The sequence below is a fragment of the Anopheles gambiae genome, chromosome 2 (genome assembly GCF_943734735.2).
Source record: "Anopheles gambiae chromosome 2, idAnoGambNW_F1_1, whole genome shotgun sequence".
Taxonomy (NCBI): Eukaryota; Metazoa; Arthropoda; class Insecta; order Diptera; family Culicidae; genus Anopheles; species Anopheles gambiae.
The window spans coordinates 40,182,138-40,201,215 of NC_064601.1; the positions used below are offsets into that span (position 1 = coordinate 40,182,138).

The 19,078-nt window shown below is 46.1% G+C and overlaps 1 protein-coding gene across 4 annotated transcripts in view; it reads left to right on the top strand.

Annotated features, from left to right (window-relative positions):
• Nucleotides 1-1,113: 1,113 nt before the first annotated feature.
• The window catches only part of LOC1274303 (uncharacterized), a 64,678-nt gene continuing 46,713 nt past the window's right edge, over nucleotides 1,114-19,078 (top strand). The window contains exons 1-2 of one of the 4 annotated variants that reach the window (XM_061663777.1): nucleotides 1,114-1,438; nucleotides 1,834-2,353. The gene's annotated coding sequence lies outside the window, so the exon portion shown is untranslated. Of the gene's footprint in view, nucleotides 2,354-19,078 lie in introns of all 4 variants that reach the window. The other 3 variants (XM_061663776.1, XM_061663778.1, XM_061663775.1) reach the window with 3 other exon arrangements.

The following is a 19,078-nucleotide window of genomic DNA, read 5'->3' on the forward strand; positions in this document are numbered from 1 at the left end:
CCTGGATCAAACGATGGTTCCAGCCTGTCAATCGCTTTCGAGACTGAATACTCATCGATGATCGACAAGTTGAAGGTCATAGCATCCGTTTGATCGTTTTATAGTACTTTTGATAGTGCGTTGGCTATCTGCCTCTCATCAGTTTCCGCTGGAAGGAAGAAGGCGGCGAAGCGCGAGGCAAAAATATCATAAATAGCGGACGGATTGTTGCCATTGCGCCCATTGTAACTGGTGGAACTAGGAAAACCAGAGGATTTCCGACAATTGTTGGCGAAGTTCCATAGAACACGAGAATTACCACGGTAGCGCAAAACTGTACGCCGTATATGCCACAGGTAGCGGAACCTTTTATAACGCCGAAGTCTTAATTAACGAAGTCTTTTTATATTCCGTTTAGGTTGAGAGCTTGAGTCGTTTAGAACCCGTTTAGTGGTCGTTTAATGGAGTTGTTGTACTTGGGTTGGGTCGGAAACAGACTGCATTTCAAAATAGACGTTATAAACGCTGTGTTTAATAATGTGGAATTAACTGGCTGACTGACTTTGGTTTTTGTGGACTCTTTCGGCATTGAATATTGAATTAAAATGATATTTTTATTTTTTTAGTTCTAAAAATACATCAATTTGAGATTCACCCTGTGCTGCAAAAGGAGCTGTCACTTCAAACATCAGGCGTGTCAAACTTTTCACAAGTTGTTTGAAAAAAAGCTCGCAATTACGATACATTATTCAATGAAAACAGGTAAAGTCATATCACTATCTTATCACAATTGACTTTTACACTCTTGCTTGAATATCTAGTGTATGTGTTAGGAAAATTAATTGATTCAACGTCGAAAACAAGTTATGGCAGTGCTGCCAGAGCTATAGTTTTCGATGGACTATGGGATATAAATAGATGTGTTTGCCCTCTGCTTTGAAATAATCATTTAGACTGAAACTTGTGTAACTTCTCCATTTTTCATTGTCCTATACTTTAACCTCTATTATGAAAATAACTCTTATCACAATTCTTCACGAATATGTTTTCTAAATATTTCTTGAATCCTAGACATAGTTTATCGTTATTTGCTTTTATGCCGCTGTATTAGCTGCACTCGTCCCACAGTGCAATCGAATCGGGCTGCTGCTTCGTTTGCCCTTCATTCCATCGTCAGTTTACAACAACGTACCGTTCACGCTCGATGCGACGTGCACGCTCACTTCTTCTGTTTTCCGTTGTGTAGATCGCAATAGTTCACCCTAAACTCGTCTAATTTGCTGCATTATTTTGGATTCTGCATATCGTGCGTAGTGGTGTTAATGTCTGCGTGTTGATGCCGTTGCGCGCCAAAATCAAACGATCATGTGCGGAGGCAGCTGAAAGCTAATCGTTTTTGGTAAACAAAACAGTGCACGCAGCTGAGTGTTTGTTTGACCCGTTTCGAATTTGTACAAAGGTAAAAGAAAAGCCGCCGAATTTATGTGCATTGTTTGCCAGTGTGCGCTAATCATTGCGTCTAGTGAAAATATAACCCCCGCGGGCTTGGATGAAAGCAATCAATGCCACCATTTTTTCCCGTAGCAACCGCATCGTCGACGTCGTCGTTCCCTTTCTCGCAATGAAAGCCGGCGTCACTCACACACACGGATCATAAGCTTGTGTCATCATAATCAGTTTTGAAGTGACCGATTATTACGCATCTTCTTCCCTTCCGCAGCGCAACGGTTAGAAGTGTGTAAGGAAGAAGGAATTAAGAGTAGAAGAAGCCTATTCTTTTCGATTCGTCCCGGAAGCGTGCCCACCTGCACGTTCCCCGATCGTGGGTTAAATCGTGATTATTTTTTTTTCTAGATCTGGAGTTTAGAATTACTCCGGGTTGCGTGTGTGTGTCGTGAAGATCGTGTGAGTGTGTGCATTTGTTGTGTGGCCGTCTCCGTCTCCAGATTAGCGATTGGGGCGAGATCGGTTCGATACCATCGGTGCAGTGAAAATAGTGAATGTTTTGTGTAAGCGCGAATGCTCGAAAAGTCACGGTCGCGCACCAACACGTTGTGCCGTACGTAGGTGAAGGTTAAATTTGTTAACATTAAACATCAGCGCATCAACGACGCGGATCGAAGCGAAGAAAAGGCCAACCTAATTCCAGGTCCCGGCTGTGATCGAAAATATAACGCAACAGCAGCAGCAACAGCAGAGAAAGCCTTTCTTTCTTATCTTTCCACACACTTGCCACTCGATCGGATTGGTGGAATTGAGGTTTGCGGAGCGCAATCAAGTGGCCCGAACTTTTCACCCGCTCCGGATAGATCCGATCGATTGGCCGTGTTTTACATTACCCCCTCCCCATGTTCTGCGCATTTGAAAACATCCCGTAAGTATGCACCCACCCTGTATTGTGTGAACATGATAGTGAAGATGACGCTAGTTGATTTGTGATGTTGTCAGTTACGCTCCAGCCTATCCAGCTTTTTATGCCATTTGTCTTTAATTCTAGCGACGTGCGTGTGCACTTGCAATTTGTAGCCTGCTGCTGGAGGTGGATAATTAAAGGGCTCTTCGAACATGAGCAGAGCGAAAGAAAAGCGGGGTTGAAATGCAAACCTCTGCAATGCTGTCGTACTGCTAGGCAAGAATCCGTTCCAATGTCTACTCCGTTACAGCTAACGGTTGTCAATGTTCGGCGACAACATCATCATTATGTGGATGCGTTATTTTATTTCGCGTTTCTCTGGCGTCTTGCTCGATGTAGCGTGTGTCACTTGCACTACATCCGGAGCTGCAGCGAGGAAGAAGTATCATCGCTTCACCTAACGATGACTGCTAACTGTCATTGCGAACAGTCCCCCTTTTCCCTCCCTCGCTCTAAGCACAGTGCTTCGGACAATGAACCTTGTTCTCGTTCTGTGCATCCCAAAAACAGCACAAACGCCATTCATTCATTCCTCGGTCAGGCGTTCCACGTACATCGCTCATGTTGGTGTGTTTATTTGCCTTTTTTGCAATTAGCGCTCTCTATGGATGGGAGGGAGCCATTAATTAGTATCTACCAAGTGGATACGCGCAAGGTTTATTTGTTTAAACCGGCAGAAGATTTACATTCGTGCTGGGAGTGCTCGTGCTTTACGGGGGGAAAAGCTTGCAACAACGTGCCACTGATGTCAGCGGAGGAAGATCTGTTAAGAAAGATCCTGTTATGAGTGAGTCGGCAGGATGACATCAGCACCGGGGCAGGGTCGTGCATCCTTTTTGCGCAACGCCTTAAACAAATCGATGAGCTCATGCAGCTCGCCAGCAGGGGAATACGTTACTGATGAAGCTATTGCGCCTGACCTCTCTTTATCAATGCATCGTTAACCGACCGTGATGAGGCACGAACGGGAGGCACAATTTTCTACTGCACCAATTACACAGACACAAACCAGCTTGATTCGATTGATCAAAGTGGATCGATATTCAAATTACTTCACTTGTTAAATGACACCTATTTAAATGAAGCTTTACTGGTCGTTCTAGATTGAGATCCATCCAGAACCACTTCCCCGGTCAGCTGATCACTGTGCACTGTGCCTGTAGCTGTAGCTGCAGTTGCAATTTGCATGATTTGGCGTTGCACAATGGTGCGTTGTTATTGTTGTACCTTCGCCTGCAGTCATCGCCGATGTGTCAGTGTCATTAGTTGGCATCGTTTGCATCATTGCGCCTGCACACACGGGTGTGCTGGGCTAGAGTGGGGTCGTGTGGCTTTTGAAGCTGACACCTCTCTAGCCTGGAAGGCTTTTCTGTCCGCTTCTGTTTCGCATGCTAATGCAGGTTGCATAAATCGCACCCCCGATAAGTTCGTGAGTGGTACGGACCACCAGACCGGCTTGCGTATTACGCGGCGCACCACCACGCGGTTGCCGCACGTGAAGCAGTGCGCTTGTTTGTGCGTAAGACGGTCGTTCCTGTTGCACGTTGGCGAAACCAAACCAAACAACGATCGATCGCATGATATCTAGCGAACGAAATACATCCTTGATCGGCAATGGTTTGGCCCAAAGAAGTTTATAATTGGCAGTATAAAAAGTGCATCCATCTCTCACTCAAGGTCGATTAGCTGCTCGTGTGGGAATTCCAACGTTCCAGCTCAACGCGGTAATTTTCGAGCTGCTGGTATTTTTCAACCGCAAAAATCACTCAATTTTCGTGCCGCCAAAGTTCGCGTCATCGTAATCGTTGATACCCCACGGTGAGCGGAACACGGTGAGCATCCGAAATGCATAATCACATGATTCGTCACAAACGTTGTCCGTCTTGGTCGTCTTGCCGTTGGCGCTTGCTAACCGATTTGGCATGCCGGGCGCGCGCACTCTTCCCTTTCCTTGTTTTTGAAGGGTGCAATTTTATGCAAATTTTTATCGGTCACTGTTCTGACCTTGAAGGACGAAGAGAATCTCGTTTTGTGTGTCTGTATATGTATGTGTTAAACCGGGGAGAGCGTTTACATTAGACTGAAGAAGGGAAATTTCCTTTTTTTACATGTTTAAGGGCATCAAATGTGGTAAAATCGAGAGTTATGATGTGAAATTTAAGAGTTAATTCATTGCAAGTTGTTGAATAATTCTTCCAGCATTTTTTTTTGTGTGAAAATTGGAGTTCGTTTTTATTGTGAGTTATTTTAATCTATTTGCAAGAAAAATGGATATTCCTTGTTGTAACTTTCATTTAATTTAACGTTTGCTTTGCCCGGGATTCATTCAATTCACCACCAATTTTGCGGGAAGGCCATCAGAGAGTTTGCATTGTAAACCGGTTACCAGATTGTTTAATTGTGTTTTAAAATATTTTATTTCGCACATCTCGGGGCAGACATTGTGTACAACAGCAGTGTGGCATTTATTTTAGTTTTCACTTCCAGCTCCAGCTGCGTCCTTCAGTGTATCCAACAGGTTCATCGGGCATTCTGGCAGAGAGTTTGAAAAACAAAAATATAGCAAAGTCCCAACCCGAACATGAAACTCACCCGCCGAGAGGGAACAGCCCCGCATGTAATTAAATCGTTTTCTGGCTTTATGCTTGCACACTTTTACGACCAGCAACCTTGAGTGGTTTCTCCAGCGTTTGGAAATGTTGGGGAGATGCTTATTTTTATTATTAAATTATATTCAACCGGACATAACACACTGGTGAAGTGATTTTGGGCAGCATTTCTTCTCCGTTTTTCTTTTTTCGACGCCACGTTGCGGCGGTGTACTTACAGACAGTTTTCACTTACTGTTCCAAACAGTTCCTTGCCATTGCGCTTGAACCTTAAAGGGTCTCTGGGTGGCCTTTCGGGGTGGTTTTGGTTTAGTGCCTTTGTTCCTTTTTTGTTTAAGTGTTCGTCACCGCTGGCCTTCGTTGATGTGTGGCCCTGCTCCTGGCTGTGGCAGGTTGTTTATGCGATGCGGTCGCCAACCATCATTTTGTCGGAAGAAATGTTGCTGAATCTTCACTAAATGAGTTGTACTTGATGCGAGTTGCTTTGGTGTAATGCTTCCATTGGTTTTTATTAGAATTAAATTTTAAAAAGGGAATTAGATTTTTTTGATATATTTATTTAACTAAACTATTTTGCCTGTGTGTATGCTGCAGCTTAGGAATTCCCTGGGATTAGATGTTTCCCCCCCCAAAACGCAGCAAAAGGTTGCCAAATTTGGTTATCAATTGTGCAAACCTGGCCTGCCTCATAAAATCATTTGACGAACGATCGGTCACCACGATCCCACCAGAGACGGGGCCGAAAGATTGCACCGACCAGCGGCTGAAACAGAGTCAGCTCGTGAGAAAGATCCGGTGGAAATTTCATCGGCATAACATGGTTATGGCGAGCGTTAGCGAGCTTGCGCTTCTTTTCCTTTGCCCGTTTTTTGCGCCTGAATTTTGAATTTTGTATAAACCTGAAAAGCGAAACCATTCCCGCTTCACTGTGCATTACGTAATCACGTCTTTATCTGTTGAGCGATAAGGCAGAAAAGGGTGGTGGTGGTGCCTGCGAAACAATGCCACAGATGAGCGAAAAAAGGAGTGCATTGATCGATTAAAATAAAAATATAAATTAACATATGCCAGATTGTTCGCGTCTAATCGCATTTTGCCAGCCCGAATGGAATATTTGTTGATATGTTAATGTAATTGGCAGTCATAAAATACCTTTTTCAAAATTATTTGATTGTTTTTATTCAGTACGGCGCGTGCGAGTGTATGTGTGTGTATAGAACCTCACAGCCGCACTTACTTCAACACTCCCTCAACTACTTTCACGTGTTGCAGCCCCTAAAAATATTCGTCAATGTGTGTGTATAGGCTGTCATAAAAGTAAGAGTGCGACTAAAAGAGAAGAAAAAAAAACAAGTCCGATTCGCAAAAGTGATTGGATCAGGTGTAATTGGAGCAACATTGTTTTTTTTCTTATGCTCGACGTTTCGCGGTTTTGCGACGGTCGTAATGCTCGTTCGCCCTTCCCGGGGTGTCTCCGACATCTGTAGTGAGAGTGAGCCATTTCGGCACAAACGGACAGAGCGCAGCGCAATCTTCCACCATCACTCGACCTCGGGGAACACCTGTGCAAAGGAACGCGCACTTCGCTGCAGATGTATGTTGGCCGTGGCTCAACGGTGTGCAAAAAGATAACAGAATCCTGATCCTGAAATAAAATTTTGAAACCGTCATACATACACGTACACACGCACATGAACGGCTCAAAAATTAATATTCTTCATGTAACGCGCAATCCGATTTTCGATCTGAAGCGTAATGTACAAGCATCATGAGCGGGCTGGTATTTATTTTTTTTTCTTCTTTTTTCGGGTTTCGGCGACTTTCGAATGCTCAGTGGCCGGGTTTCGCTCCTCCAGCGCAAGCAAATCACAACCACAGTGGGTAGGACACGGATGGTAGAGAGATAGAGACTGAAAGCGATTGCCCTGTTAAGGCCGTCGTGCTTGTGTTGTTCTTTTATGCTAGGTTGAACAAGTGTTCAAAAATCCCCGTTATGACAGCGCCCGAAGAGTTTCTTGGCTGGCTGTTTTTGGCGTTATTCCGTTCCACCAACCACCATCGCCTTTTTCGGTGATATTTTCTTGGCGATTGTAGTGCGGGTAATTGTTCCGCCGAACAATTTAAGCTTTCTGTTCGGTACGGGTGTGTGACATCCTTGCAAATAAAAAGCAATAATAAAAAGGAAAGAGAAACACATCCCTTCGATCGCGCCCAGCAGGCATGATTATTGCGTGCGTTGTTAATAATTAATAATCATGATAATAATAATTTTCAATCAGAAAACATTCAGCAGCCCTCCGCTTATCGCGTTTCTGCGAGGAAAAGGTGTCGACCAAATAAAACATTAACATGGGTGGTGCGTTTTTCGAATATTAATTTCAATTTGGCGATGGTTTTGTTTGCATGCGAAGAGATGAACAATAAAATATATTAACATATGGTAAGAGCGGTGCTATGTGTGCTGCTCGGTATGGGCCTTTGACATACTTAAAACAGTGTGTGTGTGTGTTGCATGTATAAAATTGTTTATTATTTGAACAAACACAGTCCTCTCCACAAAACACCTTTACGAAAATGAAGGGAAGAAAATTGCTGTCCAGCATAGCATGATGAATCGAAAGGGGAACCGGTTCTGATCTGCGGTGTTTTATTTTGTATTCACACAATTTCATCTCCAAAATCTCCCGTGTCCCATGTGCGTAGCCGACAGCATCGTTGTACGTAAATTATCCGCGAACGATCAAGCGAAAGCACACGAATAATGTTGAACAGTTTTTGCACCCTTTGGTGTGGTCTGGCCGGGCTGTTGAGGGAAAGGTTGTGGTAGCGCAGGGAGGGAAGGATGGGTGGTTCAAAAGAAGATGAACGAATGTTGAACGGTTCTCCCGCTGCTGCTGGATTAAAGGTTGATAAATAAATTGCCTGTCTAAGTCCTTCTGAAGGTCAATGTCTGACGAGTTGGTGGGGATGATGGAGCGATGGATTTGTTGTTTCGTTTGTGCAACTTCACTGTAACCAGCTGACGCAGATTCTTCTGGTAGAGGGATTGAAAAAAACAGGACACAGTGCTAGCGTCGAACTTGATCCGTTTGCTTCCAAGGGAGGCTTGATCGTGTAATTGGCATTAAATAAATAAATAAATATATAAATATTAGTCTCACTTGATTGTATTGTACCTCATTACAGGGTTTTCCAGAGGTTCTCATAGTTGTGGGACACTTCCTCAACTCTTTCTTATGGGAAGTGAACTTCATTTGATGGAAATTGGAGTCTATGGCACCCTTTTTGGACAGGTTTCTTGGATATTCCTATTGGATTTGTCCAACCAGGATGCTATAGAGTCCAATTCCCATTACATTAAGTTCATTTCACTTAAGAAAGAGTCAATAAAGTGTCCCACAGCTATAAGAACTCCTAGAAAACCCTGTTTCGGGGCTTAATTTTTTGCTTTTTTAATCAAACTTTACAATAATTGGTCAATTTGGTGTCCAATTTGCGACCAGAAGAGTTTTGGGGTGCCTGGCTACACCAATACAAACACATACCTACATACCGACACACCGCACTTGACCTCCGGACAACACGGACCAGTGACCGAATGATCTATTCCGTGCCGGCGCGGTGGAATGCGTTTACAGTGTGATGTATCTTTTTCGATCTGACCATCGCTCTGTGACCGATTGCCTTAAGCTGTGTGCGAAGCAGTTGGTCTGACTGCATAAATATTATTACCGCTACCATCATCCCCCGCAATCCGCGGGAAGCGCATGTGTGTGTGTGTTGGTAGCATCGGATTTACCGCCCAATCGGTCTGTGACTTGAATTGGTAATGTAATACAATTCCGCTGACACAACCCGGCACGCTCAGAGTGGCTAAGACCTTCGGTGTGGACACGTTACCATACGCCGTCTTGGCCACGGCTCCATGTGAGTGTGTGAGCTCAAGGTCAGCAGATGAGGTGACGAAGTTCAAACATCCTGCTCCTCCTCCTCCTCCGCCAAAATCGCCCCGGGATTCCGGAATTGCAACTATTTGTCCGACCGGATTGGCAGAAAAATTAAAATTACCAATTTATGCGCCGCCCCGTTTTGCTCAACGCACACGTGAGTGAGCGATCCGTTGCCGTGAGTGCAGCGGTGCGTTACACGACGCTAAAGATGACGAGTGCTGCTCCACCACAGCGCCCCGGTGATGGTGATGCTAAGAAGAGAGAAACATTGCATAATGTGTGCCGATGATGTTGGACGACCTGCTGCTGCGGGCGCTGCTCTGCTACCTTAGACTGATTTGCTAATGAATGGTGTAGGTGAAGGACCCGTGACGCGCCTGGGCATGATTTAGACTCTTGCATAACCTAGCTCCACTAACTCCGACCGATTATCTGTGTCAAGTAGTCGTAGTAGTAACACTGGGGGGCAGCGTGTTCTGACGGTGATGATGCTCCCCGAGATGGCTTGATCCGTAAGGTGTGACTTGTACGCTCTCGCCACTAACAGAGGGCAATGATGTACGGCGCTGGTCGAGGAGTGAGTTTTTATTGATCCATTGTTCTCGGGCGTATGGTGGGTGGGTGTACATCCGGAACGGTTGGAGGTGCTGATTGGTGAAACAAATCAACGAACCCTTCCATGGACGCTCCAAGATGCTTCCGAGCCGAGCACAGCAGGGAGAAGCAACGGTGTTGGGATCCTCGGTTGGGCAACAACTGGTCACTGGTACCGCTGCCGCCACCCTGCCGAGTTTCGCAAAGCTTTAGCGGCAATATCATTTCTTCTTCAGGGGGTGGTTATGCTTGTTTTTGGTCGGTTGGTGGTGTTTGAATTTTAGATCAGCTTCCGGCGCAGGCAGAATTAATTGTGCTGTATCTTGGATGTGTGCGGGTGTCTGGCCTCGGTATGAGCCCACCGCATCAGGTGTGGGCAGGTTAGTTTTTTGTTGGTTTTGGTGCAAAATTCTTACGAAAACAACCGGAGATGCTTTGGTTTTATTATTATTATTTTTTGCGTTTTCTGTAACTTGCTTTGGATTTGTTTTGTTACTGCTCAAGGTCTTTGTTTTTGTGTGTTATGCTTCTTTTACTAACGTTTGCTTACAATTATTGGATTTTTTGTAACCGTTTTCGAGTCTTGTGTGTAAATAATTCTCTAGGAGTTCATGATAACCTATTGAAACCCAAAGATTGTTCATGCTGAATGATGGTTTTATAATTTTACAGTGTGTCATCAACCTGTGTGCAATTAAAACTCAACTTTGTAGCAATAGAATGAACGTTAAGATAAAACTTAGATAGAGCCAAGGGGCAGTTAATTAAATTCATGCGCATTTCTTCGCCGAACACGCCACGGCCGTCCATTATATTTGTGCCATTCGGGCGTTTGCCGCGCAGACGCTCACCTTTATTTTACGATTGACAGCGCTTGTAGCAAATTACGGCCATCAGAGATGTGTCATCGTGCTGTTTTTTTTTTTTTTTTTTTTTTTTGGGAAGACGAAAGCTCTTCCCTTCCAGCACGCCGATGAAACGCTTTTCACGTTTATCGGCAAGAATTTCTGTCTTCGCATGATCATCCATCGCTTTATTTAGCGGATAACTATACTTCCGACGTACCGTTAGCTTTTAGTTCGTAAGATTCGAGACCATTGGCAACGGCGATGACGATGACCGCACTGTGTGTTGTTGCACCTTTGGGGCTGTGTAATTCGTTCTTTGTGCCTCTTCGCATACATCCAGCCGCAATCAGCATCGCTTACCATCGCGTTGAACCAGAAACCCCATCCCCACAGCTCCAGCTGACCTGAACTGCCGTTGTGTGGAGCGTCTTTATCTTGAGAAGAAACGATAGAAGAGAATTCTTCGCTCAACTCGAAGACAGTTGAACCAAGTCTGGGGAATCCACACCACTGGAGAGACCCTGCTGGCTTTCTTCGAGTGTGCAAACGGCATACGCAGAATGGCGCGGAAAATACACGCGGACCAAATGAAGCATATCTCATCGTTTCGGAGACTTATTGACGTTTTTGGTTTGTGAAATTTCATGCTTTTTTAGCGCGATGAGCTCTGGTGGGAGCTGAGGAATCTTCATCCGAGGAATTAAAGAATTGGAAAGGTGCAGGTTTTTCGGTGAATTCCACCCGCAAAGCAACGGTGTCTGTTGTCCACGATCCCCCAGGGGAGCCATGTTTTAATTTGCAACCTGACCCCAGGAGGTCTAGCTAAGAGCTGCGATGCGAGAACCGAATTGCCGTCAAGGTTGCACGGTGGTACACAAGACTCCCCGCGGTGTGCAGAGAGCAAGACATCCGAATTGAACCGAAACGACATTTGATGTTGCCAAAGTTTGCACCATTGGTTGGGCATTGAATTTTTTACAGAAGCAGAAAGGTTCATGTTTAAAATAAATGGATCAGGACTTCAGGTGTTGTAGGTGCACATTTGAATATTTATTTAGTATTATGTTTTGAGTTTTATTTTTACAAAATAATTTGTTTATGTTCTTAGCTCCTCTGAGGTTTATTGGTAGTCGAAATGATCGTGAACAGATACATTCAAGAGGCATTACAAATACTTTAGATGTTTGAACATCCTTTTAGGGTTCACTTTTACAACCTTCATTAGCCCCTTTTAACGATTTTACAGTAAACTGATAACAGAGGTTAATGTACTCAAGATTAATAGATCAAGCTATTCCATAAGTTGTTCCCGTCGACCGGCCGATCGATCCATTGGGAACCGAGGAACCTAAATCGATTGGTTTGCCATAATTGCTTGCTGTTTGCTGTCGATTAGCAAGCTCTTGTTCCGAGCGGGTGTGATGCACATGCACCAGGCGCTCAATTTATTACCCCAAGGTTGATTGGTGGCGAAGGTCAGACCACACGATAGCAAATCACCATTGCTCAAGAATGTTTCGTTCGGTGGTTTAATGGTTCCCCAATGGCTGGATATTGCGAGGAACTTTCTCTCATCAGGATTTATGTGCGGTTGCGGTGGTGGTGATGTTGATGGGGATACCGAAGAGAGCGCTTGGCATTTCCGCCCGACGAGAGCGTGACCGTCAGCGAAGGAAGGTGTAAATCACCCCAAATTCGTTGAAAATCTCAGAAACTGTCAGTCCACTCACATAGTACGATTGCAGAAGAGTGAAGAGTGTTCTCTGCAGGCGTTTCTGCAGTTCCTGCCTGTATCATTGTTGCAAAAGCGGCTGGAACGAAAAAGAAATCCTCATTTGCATACGCCCGTATTCAAGTTCACCTTCCTTTTACCATTGCTGATTGACATTGGTTTTATTAGCCGTTCATTTCTTCCTATGGCCAGAGTACAAGGTGTCGGGAAGAATGTTTATCCGTTTGGAAAAGGTTCACTTCCTCTGTTGGAGCAGTTGCGACACAGCAAGCGTGTGGTTGCGAAGATAACGTTTCGACCAATTCCGGCAGCCCCATCACAAACTGCCTGCTACTGCCTACTTCCAGCGAAGCTAAAACTGGTGTGTTGGTGGCAAGAACAGCTTTATAAACACACTGGTTTCCTATCACTGTCCGAGTGTTTTGCAAGACGGTTTGGTTCGCCCGTGTCCCCAAGGTCGTACTACAACCGCTCCGCCGGTGGTTTTTGTTCGCGGCAAGGTTCTTGCGGACGGTGCAGCAATTTGCATACAGACCCTGCCTGCAACCCTAAAAGAAACCGGAGCACACAATTTAAATTGCACCCGCCCGGCAAACCGGTGATCTTGATGAGATCGTGGGTCGTGTTCGGTCTATGCGCACACCTGCACGGCGCGGCTCCATTTGGTTAGATTGCGTGGGAATTTTCTTGTATTTGATGTGTGCCTGTGTGTGTGTGTGTGGCTGTTTATTTATGGCGTCCTGTATCGGGCAAGATTTTGTGAGCCCGTGTGTCAGTCACGAAACACGAGAATCCCGTTTGATGAAGCCTTTTTTCCCCGTCAAGTGCAGTGTTCCGGTCTCACGCGCAACACCCCCCCGGATGACGATGCTAATTGCCAGGCGTCAAGATTAGACAGAGAGTTGATGGAACGGAGTAAGTCGAGAGAGGGCACGTCAAGAGCCTGCACTGGCGATGGTCAGCAGAGAGCGGAGCCCATAAGGAGCCCACGCAATGCCCACTTGTCGTCCGCAGACATGCTGAAATGGGGCTTCAGTTTTGACGACACGATGGAGCCTTTACAATCATCAAGAGTTCTTGAACAAAACTTTCATTTTCTCCCCGATCGCTCCCCGTTGAGATGATGTTAGCACAATGTTTTTTTTTTCGGGACACAACACCCCCATCTTCACGCGGGAAACACCGCGCGAAGAGCACCTCCTCCTCGCTAAATGCACCAGCGTTTGTAGTTGTAGGCTGCGGTTTCTGTGGCTTACCAACGAGAGTCCATACCCGCATATTTGTACACACTCACCCACGTATGAGCGATGGGAGGATGTGAGGGTGATGTTGACACAGGTTGTTCCCGGACTCCCCAGGGACTGTTTCGGGCGCGCTCGCGAAGAGGAAAAGTGAACAAACTAGAAATTGAGGCCGCAGCGAGGCTGCCCGGCGCGCAACGCGTATCATACCCGGCTGGCTGCTGCAGTGGGCCACGATGGATGATAGCGCCCCCGTCGTCGGTGGGCAATGGTGGCCAGGGAGAAGATGCAAGCGCCCATTTACGTAGAAGCGGGTCTGTCTGACTTTGGTGTACGTGTGTGTACATCACGTATGGAGTTGGTACGCAATTACCTGCTCGGAATCAAGCGCGCGCAATGCGTTTCTACCACCCTCTCAGCGCAGCACCAATCCGAGTTATCCAATATAGTTGTGCCTGTGTGTGTGTGTGGGGTTGGTAGTAACTTATTGCATCGGCAGTACACTGGGATATCGAATGCCTGGGGCAACGGGGAGTCAGGTTTCGCGCTTCGTAACCTAAAAATTAGAAACATCAGCCCTCCTTCCTGCTCCATTCTGCGCCACTGACGGGTCGTTCTATTTTCACAGTGGACTTATTTATTTATTTTAATGGCTAGCGGTGGAAATGATACCGTCCAAATGGGAGGGCAGCTTCCGGCGAGGTAAAGGAAAATACCGCACGGTACGGACAAAGGTGTTGAAATGGAAGAGCGCTTGAGGAAATGAATGAAATCTTGAGTTTGTATTAAGGGAAAACTTGTGCCAATCCGAAATAGCGTCTTTCAAGTTCAGTGTGAAGGTATTTTAAATTGCTTTCTATAGGCTTCAATGGATTTAGAAATAATGTTGTTTTAATACCAACTAGGTTGTATTTAGTTGTCAAAGTCAAATAATACGTCAAAGTCGTTAAACATATCACGTGACGATTACCGAAAATTCTGAACTGTATGTTGCATCTGTAGCTGTTATTAATTTCACATTCGAAAGTGGTTCAATTGTACCAAAACATGTTTCAAAGATTTAATATAAAAGACATACTAATTAAACGAAATCGCCCAGCGGAATGGAATGTTTGGCTCGTCTCACCATCAAAGCATTGCCGCGCCATATTGATCGCAGACGATTGCAAACAAATGGTTAGCATTCCCGCACCGGACAGCCTCCCCTCAGTCGTCAATAAACTGGTTTTCGAAAGCATCCACTTGATCACTTTTGTTTCGGGGTGGTGAGCTGCTGCGTGGCGAGGTGCATAATAATCCTGTTTTTATGTGCTTGATGTTTATTCATCCTCGCTCGTTTTCGGCCAACCTGCCTGCGATGAAAATAAAAATCCTCATCTAAAAGCTGCGTTAAAGCTGCACCCCGGTTTGTCTTCGCTATAGTGCGCAAAGTGGCCCCAGTAAGGGAGCTGGGGATTTTTGGTCGGAGCCTTTCCGAAGGTGAACTACTAGCGAAGGAAGTGGAAATTCCTGCTCTCGTTCGAATGAGTCGCGGGAGGAAGAGATTCTTTTTTTTTTTTGAATGCGCTGGAAACGTGTGAAAACTTGTCACACCCAACTTGGCTGTCTCGCACCCATCTGGTTCGATTTCATTTTTATAAGCTCAATATCACGATTTTCTCATCTTTCGCTGATGCCCTTACCGATCGCCTTTTATCACCGTTTAGTCGCCGTTTGTTGCAGGTTTGGGGATGTGTTTTGGGATATGGCTTGCGCGGAAAGGAAGGTGAAAAGCTAATCAACACGAAATAATCCGACTGCAATCGGAACGCAGAAACATCTGTGCGTCATTGCAGCAGTGCTGCTACCTTGTCTTGTCTCTGCTCTTTGTCTTGTGCTTCATTTGCGAGCTCTAAATAAGTTTGAACCAACTTCAAAAAGAATGAGGCTCTCCATGGGGAGAGCCTACGAGTTCAGCCTGCTGGAAGGAAGATGTTGTTTTCTCCCCTCTCTGCTTGGAAGCGTCCGCATACGTGTTCGGAGCGAAGCAGGTTCTTCCTGCCCGCTACGCAATTAGCGCGTCCTTGCGACAAGGACGACCACTGTGGGGCGCGCAAAGATGACGGGTATCGATGAATGTCATGACGGACGGCATTTATCTGTATCTGGCTGTCGGCGCAGTAGCAGCGGTGTGTAGAAGAAGCTTAAGCAAATCAACACAAATCCCAGGGCGAATTCGCTTGCTGGTGATGAAGAAGGTGTTCGCGTTCTGGCGGCGGCTCTCGGTGATTGTGTGGGCGCGCTCTGTGGCGCTGGCTGCCGTGCGTATCATATGGGTGGACAGGGAATAAACATTCCAATAAACACACACCGCGGGAGGCAAATATATTATCATACGAAGCTGAACGCCGCACCGGCACACAGCGCGTGGAGTGGAATAATAATGAAGTGGAGATTAAAATATTCTTCAACTTTTTTGTTTTGCAGTTTCTTTTAGACGGATACTTTAGCCGTGGCAAATATTTGTGCATCTGGTGATCATCGGATCGGTGAAGTTGTTTGAGAAATCAATTTTGATGATTAGTTATTGAATATGTTTTTTGCTCATAGTAAAATGCGCATTATAAGAAAGGAATCTTTTCCTCTAGAATAATGCAATGTGTGTTCCCTTCCGTGCGATGCACTTTGCGAGCCGATATAGGAGTTGCATGCATAAAGTGGGCCCATTAATTGGCAGGAAGAATGCGTAAGCGTCGAGATTGGTGTGATAGGAATGCTTGAGCAGGCCGTGATGGGCCCAAAACCTGTTCGCGCTTAACTCCCGGGGCAAAACTTGTTATCCGATCGCGCGGTTGCCCTATCGATTTTGATTCGACGATCGTAAAAGGCGGTAGGTTTAATCCAACCGCGCACTGGTGTTGCCTCGTTGCTGCGAGTGAGCAAAACAAGACTGTAAAGGATAGGGTTCAACTGAAGATGACTTAGTCGCTGGAATGGAGTCAAAAGCGAGACTAGATTTGCTGCCTCTTTTTGCTCCCGGACTAGATTAACGAGTTTCGGCCCAATAGTGTATTATTAATCGAAAGTCTATTCTCTAGCTATTGAAGAAGATGGGTTTGGAAATTCCAGAACGATACATTCCAGTTTGCTGTGAGTGTTGCCATCAACCTGGAATCAATGTTGATCTTAATAATGAAAGAATTTTTATTTATGTACACATTTACACGCTATAGTACACATTTTAGTGGTTTAATGCGTCCAAATTGTAATCGTTGCAGGTTCTCGGTGTACAATAATATCTTCACGCACTTGATACAATCATTATTGTCGCATTGTAAAGTAATCTTGCTGAAATTATAGCATTTGGGATTTCCGCAGAGCAACTTTCTAAATGTTTGGCTTGGCTACGCCGCGCTATCATCACAACGGGTTCCCGAAAAAAACGTCATTAACAGAATCAGGCCGATCGCCAAAGTCCACCGTTCATTGGCACAATGCGGGGCTTAGTGGTGCCGAAGCTATGGCTTGGTATACGGTGGCTGGCTGCCTCTGTTCTCTCGGCTGTTTTGCGCCTTCGTGTCGCTCCGCGTTCCTTGGCTTTTTAGAACGCGACCAGACGCGGCGAGTGAATGTACATCGGCACGGTGAAGGTTAATGACTTCCCTTTGCAGGCGGCAACCTTCCACCCCTACCCTGCCCTACGCACCAGCCACTGGCAGCCAGCCGCGCGCAAGAACGCTCCGGGCACCCGTCAGTCGTCGATCGAATTCAACCCCCATCGCTGGGTGCCACAGGTTCTTGTCCCCCCGGTCTGTGCTGCTGTGCCGGGTGGATTTTTTGTTTTGTTCTTTTTTTCCCTCTTACTGCCACGGTTTGGCCCGACCAGAGGCAATGCAGAGGGATGGGGGGTGGTGGTGACGTAAGCTTTCCGAGAGTGCCCTGGCAAGTTGTGAGGTGGCCAACGGTTATGTTTTTGTATGTGCGGGCATTGTTTTTGGTTCGGCACGGTGAGCGTCTTTCGCTCGCGTTCGACTTCTCAATCGCGGCTACTTCTGCTCCCGTTTTTTTTGCTCCCTCCTGCCCTGTCCCACTGTCATTCTTCTGCTCGATTGGACTTTCTATCGGTACACGTTTACGCTCGTCGCTTCTCCGCCGGTCAAACGGACAGGTTTGAGATCTTCTGCAAACCGTATCCATGCCCAGCTGACGATGTGTGAGTGTGCGTGTGTGTGTGAGAGAGTAATTCGTTCTTGAACGTTTGTACGAGTTTTCCCCCGTTGGCTGGCCACGCGGTAATCAGGGTTCGGGAAAAGAATAGAAAAACATACCTTTGCACGTTCTTTCAGTACGACAAGACAGAGCGAAACGGCCACTGATGCAATCAGAAACGGTCTCCCCTTTCCTGCCCGCTCATCGCCTTCGGAATCGATGGCGCCGTTGATGGAAAAATTCTTTCTTTCGATCATCCAACCTCTCGCGTTCGCTTCGTTCCCCACTCGCCGTGTGTGTATCCTTCGATTTATTGTACCCTTTTTAGCTTTTTCTTCGCCCATCAGCTCAATTGTCCGTAATTTAACGCTTCTTTTTCCATCCGCGGATGTGTGTGTGTGCGCTCGGTGAGCATCTGCGGCGTTCAATGTCTCTGCTGCTCCGCCCTGGGCCGCGAAACGGCGGAAGCGAAAGATTCTAACGCCCGGCAAAGAGACGAACCCCTGTTGGCGAACGGTTTATTTAAATGTGTGTGTCCCTCGCGTTGTTGCCCGGCATCATCCGGCATGTGTGTCGGCTGGTGTTAGGGCAGGCGGTTTGTTTTGAACCGTGCGCCACCGTTGGGGGAGTCCGTTACGTGTGAAAAGCACTTACGATTGCCGAAGTGTCATTGCCACCGAGTGTCGCGACGGGAGAGTTCGCCTGTAGTGTGTGTGTGAGTGGGAGGATTTGTTTTAACTGCTCACCACTAACAACTATTCTGACCCGACTTTCTACCTGGGTGATATAAATCTATTGCTCGTTAGCGATTGCACGCGCCGCATGGTGTGGCACGTGTGCTGACGGGCGATTGCGCTGCCAATAAAAACGGCCATGGATAATTTATGCGAGCGTTTGATGTACGTACGCGGACGTTCCTTTTGAAAAGGATGGTAATCTTGCCCCTATGTCTGGGCGTTTTTTAATTGGATGATTTGAAGTTTTGAGCTACCATTGCTGCATAAGCAAACTGTATCCGTTGAATTAAGATTTTCAAAATAGACCATCGGCATTGTTGTGAAGCTGGTGCATTCTTTTCTCGTACGCTTTTGTCACATTCATCTCGTCAGCCAGCTCTAGATGACTACATGGAGATCAACGGTTTCATGACATAATGCTAGCCTTTGAGTGGGCTATGTCTGTGGCGAAGCTTTACGGTTTGGCATTCTTAGCTCATTTTTTTGTCGTTCGCGGCATAACTCTGTAACTGGTCGCGTTTCAATCTCGACATCTCAAGCCGCCAGCTACCGCTTGTGTCTCGGCTCGTGCAACGTAGAAAAAAGGCTCTTTTCATATGGATATTACTATGACCGTGCGCTGGGCTCATATGCAATGATGAAAGTAAAACCAGCCTATGCTCCAGCGCAATCGACCTTAGCTGAAAAAGCAACAACTGCTGCGCTTGCCCCCACCACCACCCTACTGCGGTATGTAAATAATCTCATAAAACTGTGATTTAAGGCAAAGCAGCAGCAGCAGTGTGTG